This window comes from Chrysochloris asiatica, unplaced genomic scaffold (genome assembly GCF_000296735.1).
Source record: "Chrysochloris asiatica unplaced genomic scaffold, ChrAsi1.0 scaffold00005, whole genome shotgun sequence".
Taxonomy (NCBI): domain Eukaryota; kingdom Metazoa; phylum Chordata; class Mammalia; order Afrosoricida; family Chrysochloridae; genus Chrysochloris; species Chrysochloris asiatica.
The window spans coordinates 9822398-9827995 of NW_006408523.1; the positions used below are offsets into that span (position 1 = coordinate 9822398).

Here is a 5598-nt window from a genome sequence, read left to right on the forward strand (position 1 = left end):
AAAAGAAGAACTCAAGATACAGCCTAATCCTGTAGATTGCTTTTAACTAACATCGCTGTGGTTAAGTGCTGTTGAATCATCCAACTCATAGTGACCCTGTATAGGGTTTTGGAGGAGCAGCTGGTGGGTTTGAACTGCCATAGAAGTGCAATTTTACAACACATAGGATAATTACATCAAGTCAGAGCTGATCACATCAGATCCCATCACGGGAGTGATCTTATACCTCTCTTCATGGAGGATTGGTGGTGTGGTAGTTATGTGCCACGGAGTTGGTTCTGACTCATAGCAACCCTGTACAGGTTTTCCGAGGCTGAGATTGTTGTGATGTGCCGTGGAGTCGGTTCTGACTCACAGTGGCCCCTGTACAGGATTTCCGAGGCTGAGATTGTTGTGATGTGCCGTGGAGTCGGTTCCAACTCACAGTGGCCCCTGTACAGGATTTCCGAGGCTGGGATTACTGCTTTTTAATTGCTCAACCACCGAAAATCCAGGCCCAGCCCAACTGACACAAAACCTTACTTAACTATCACATGTGGTATTTCTATTTTCAGCTTTTAAAGGAAGCACCATTTTCCCCAGCTGTATTACACAACTTTTGCTAGTTCATCTTTTTACAGGTATACAGCTTATGAATAGCAATCACAATAATGGAGTGTATAACCCGTAATCAGTGGGATTTTTCTATCCCCAGTAGCCCCCCTTTGCCCGTCTCTCCCACCCCTCGTCACCGCTAGTACATTTTGGTCTCTCTATACATTTTCCTTTCCTTGTCTTCTTATATAAGTGAGGTCACACAGTGTTCATCCCTTTGTGATTGGCGCACTTTGCTAAGATGGAGCTTCAAGCTCCATCCCTACAGTCGTTTATATGAAGAGGTCATTCCCTCCTGGCTGTGCAGTGTTCCGAATGTACCATTTGTTTATGTGTACACTTGTTGATGGGCAGTTAGGTTGTTTCTACCTCTTGGCTCTTGTGAATAGTACTGCAGTGAACACTGGTGTATGGTCTCTTTTTGAGTGTCTGCTTTCTAGTCTTCTAGGTATATACCTAGGAGGGGAAACACTAGGTCATACGGTATTTCTCTGTTTAATTGTTTGCAGAACTGCTACGCTGTATTCCACAGAGGCTGTACCATTTTGCATTCCCACTAGCAATGGATAAGGGTCCTGGTTTCCTCACATCCTTGTCAAAAATGATCATTTTATGTGTTGTTGTGTTTTCCTTAGTCATCTTGTTGTTAAGTGCCCATCAAGTCAGTTCCAACTCTTAATGACCCTGTATAGGATTTCCGAGGAGCAGCTGGTGAGCTAGAACCACCTTCCAACCCACCTTGCAGTCCAGCACATTAACCCTCTGTGCCACACCAGAACTCTTAGTGGGATTTTAATGACATCTCCTGATAGTTTTGATTTGCATCCCTTCAGAAGCTAATGATGCAGAGTAACTTGTGATGTGTTTGGTGCCATTTGAACATCCTCTTTGGTCAAATGTCTTTTCTAGTCCTGTGCCCATTTTACAGGTGGGCTGGTTGTCTTTTGGTTGTTAAGTTGTTAACGTTTTATATATATTATTTGTTTGCTGTTGAGTATTATCAAGTCGGTTCTGTCTCATAGTGGGGTTTACAAGGTTGTGGAGGCAGAAAGTCTCATCTTTTTCCCCACATAGTGTCTGATGGACTCGAACCACTGACCCTGTTCCCAGTCCAGTGCTTATCCTACAGAGCCACTGTACTCCCCACTTTATTCATGTTACATTGTTGTTAAGTTGGTTCCAACCCATAGTAACCCTATGTACAACAGAAAAAGACACCACCTAGTCCTGCGCATCCTCATAATTGCTGCATAATTTTGGGGGACAGCGCAATGGTTCCATAGGAGAAGCACTAGATTGTTAACTACAAGGTTGGCAGTTCGAACCCACCAGCTGCTCTGTGCCAGAAGGATAAGTCTTTCTGCTCTTGCAGAGATTAAAAGCTTTGAGTCAGAACCACCTTGATGGTGCTTAATACCAACAACATCATTATTTTAACATTTATAACTATTTGACAGTTTTTTTAAATATAAAAATGTACACAACAAAACATTTAACTGATCCAACAGTGTCTCAGTGACATTAATTACATCTTTCATCTTGTGCCCCCATCATCACTGTCATTTTCTAAATTATTCTTCCACCCTTAATACAGACTCAAATGGCAGAAAATTTAAATAAGAGAACAGATATAAAACATTTCCTCATATAGTTACTATTTTTTCATGAGGCTCTTCATTTCTGATTTGTTCATTCAGATTTCGGAGTAGACTCATTTCCTCCCATATGAAGGACTTCCTGTAACATTTATTGTAAGTTCAGGTCAGCTGATGATGAATTCTTTGAGCTTTTGTTGTTTGCAAAAGGTTTTATTTTGCCTTTTTAAAAAAACATCATAATTGATTGAACTACAAGTTGTCATTGCTTTGCTGTTGCTAATTACTGTCTAGCCACTTCCGGCTCATAGCGGCTCTGTTTAGGGTTTCCAAGGAGCGGCTGGTGCATTTGAACCACTGACCTTTCGGTTAGCAGTTCAGTGTTTATCCTACAGTGTCACACCAAGACTCAACTCATTTATAGTGTGCACTGCAGTGATGTGTTGCTGTTGTTTTTTGAAATCAAGTTGTGACATCATCATGACAATTCATTTTTATAACATTAAGATCCTTTTGTTCCCTGTAACCACCTACAGTTAATCCCTGCTCCCATGCAAAGCCACCACTAATCTATGCTCTGTCTTCCTACATCTTCCTTTTCTGGACATCTCCTGTACATGGAAACATACAAGTGGTCTTTACTTTGTTGTTGTAAGTTGCTCTCAAGCTGTCTCCTACTCATGGAGACCTTTTGTGTAGCAGAACAAAATCATTGCCTGGTCCTACAGCATCGCTACGATCTGTGCTTTGGTTGAGCCCATTCAGGTCATTCCAGCTCATCAAAGGTTTTCCTTGATCTCGGCTTCACTAACCTGATGTCCTTCTCTCGCAATCTCCTGATTTTCTGATGCCAAGTTGAAATAAGACAGAAGCAGAAGTCCTCTAACTTCATGAGGGAGAATCAACCCAAAGCTGATTCCTGTGAGACAGAGGTTAGACATACCTCCACTTTCTGACTTTTTACCGATTTTGACACCAGCTTTCTGCTGTGCATAATGTCGCTGTGGGTCGGTACTGACTCTATGGCACCTAACAACAATTCCTCCCACGGCACTCTCTCCTTCTCTGTTGGGTTGTATGGTTCATTTCAGTGGCTACAAAGAACTCACACACCATACCTGATATGGGTTACTGTAACTGGTAACAATTCAGGATCCATTTGGAAGCAACAGAAACAACTGAAGAGGCAGGATGATAGCTCATCAATCAGGGTGGCTTCCAACCAAGCTATCCCTTAGCTCTGATTGCTACCAGGTTCTTCCCCTCAGTCCTACCGCCTCCAGACTCTTCTGTCCTGCTGGGGCATGTCACAGAGCTCGTTAGCTCTGCTGGTAAGTTCCTCGAAACACCCCACTCCACCCACCAGCAAGCCTCCTGCCCAAAGGTGCTCAGACGTCTCACTGTGTGGCTCAGCAAACCCACTGAAACTGCCTTGCTCGGTGAGAAGGACACAGCAGCCATCTCACACTGGTCTCGTGGGTCTCGCTACTCTTTCGGTCTTGCACCATGTGCCTCCAGTGTTAGTTAGAACACGGTCAGTCTCCTGGGTTTAAGAGGTTCTCAGTGCAGGGACCACAGGTCTAAAGGACACGCTCCACTCTCAGTTCTTCTAGGTGGTAGTAAGATAACCTGCAAGGCTATGGGATTGGTTCTTTTAACCCCAGCAGAATGGCCAATCCCTTCCATAGGCCACAGCCATCTAGTTTGTATAATAACTGACCATTTTCTCTAGCACTTCTAAACACTGTATTTGCTTACTAGACTAACCAATCACTTTGCAAGATTGTGGCCTAGCACATCATCCTACTAGAACTTTACCTTGCACATGTCCAAGATAAAGTCTCACCATTTCATTTCTTAAAATTCCCACTGAAACGGATTTGTTCTTTCTAATGACAGTCCATGGTACATTCAGTATTCTTATACGCCACCACAGTTAAAATGCACTAATTCTTCTGTCATCATTCTTGTTGTTATTAGGTGCCATCGAGCCAGTTCCGACTCACAGCAACCTTATGTACAACCGAGAGGAATGCTGCCCAGTCCTGGGCCATCCTCACAGTCTGCGCTGGGTTCGAGCCCATTATTGCAGCCACAGTGTCAGTCCATCTAATAAGGGTCTCTTTTTTTTTTCTTTCCCTAAGTTTTTATTGTGAATCACGTGATAGTTGACATGGGAGAACATCAGCTTTACATTCATCCTATCGTATTTCATTTCACTGCAATGATTACAATCCCCTGCATGCATCATCAACCAACCAAAGGCTATACCCCGCAAGCCTGCTCCCCTGACCATCAACACACAGACCCTCTCCCTCCTAGAGTCCAGAGTGCCCAGCCGCACCATCTCTCCACGTCATTGCCTCTGCCTCCATCTCTGGCATTGCCTGGTGTCGCTGCTTCTTCGGATAGGGTCCCATGTCGAGAACTGGCCTCTACAGGGGAGTTTGGTTCACGAAGTTGGGAGATCTGGCGGCAACAGCGACAGATAAAGAATACACACAAAGAAACAACAAGAGAAATACATAGACACCCCAGAACTAGAGTGGATGTGTAACTGGCGTCAGACAGATCCTACATTGTAAACATTTTGGCTTTGCATGCCGTTTGCACACCTTGCCAACTGCAATGCCTGCCCATACTCCAAGCCTCAACGCATGTGCCCCCGTTTTATTTCTGGGAGGAGCTTTACACAAAGGAAGGCGGGGTTTATTAAGATGAGGTACAGAAGTGAAATGTGATTAATCATTCAAAACAGGACACCATGATTTACAGGAATCAAATTCTAAAACATACATCACAAATTGTCTTGATAATGTAACATCCTTAATTTTCCAGAACTTCAAGCAAATAGTTATAAGATACTTTTCAGGTTCGAATCCCAGGGCAGCAACTCAAGTTTCTCCAGGCTAATTAACATACCTATAGCACCTGATCTCAAATCGGAACAGGTGAAAAGGATCGAAAGGAGTTCCGCTGTGTCGGCTGTCTGGCCTGCAGGAGGAAGCAAGACGCCTAGCAGAATGGTTTGCAAGACGCCTAGCAGAATGGTTTGCACCTGGGGTCGAAGTGGGAAGGCAGCCACCTATTATTCTTTAGACAAAGCCCCGGAATACGCCAATCTACTGAGTTAATTCCTTGGGGGAAACTTGTCTCCAGAGCTTCCCAGCAAACTTGTTTTTGGAGCTTTTTACAGTCTCAGCTTTAGGAGCAGTTTAATATTTGTCCATGGCTCATGTATTAAGTTAATATCAAACATAACTGAATAATTTGATAAAGAACAGTTTGGATGAGCTTGCCCAGTGGCCAGAGTTTGTTCCTCAGAAAGATTTGTTCCTAGAACCTTAAGCACTGCCAACACAGTGGAGACATTAAGAAGGGCACATAAGAAACCATTTTCTCAGAGGCT

The 5598-nt window shown here is 43.7% G+C and overlaps 1 protein-coding gene across 2 annotated transcripts in view; it reads left to right on the forward strand.

Annotated features, from left to right (window-relative positions):
- The window catches only part of ZDHHC20 (zinc finger, DHHC-type containing 20), an 80293-nt gene that overhangs the window by 11293 nt on the left and 63402 nt on the right, over positions 1–5598 (forward strand). The gene's annotated exons all lie outside the window — the stretch shown is intronic.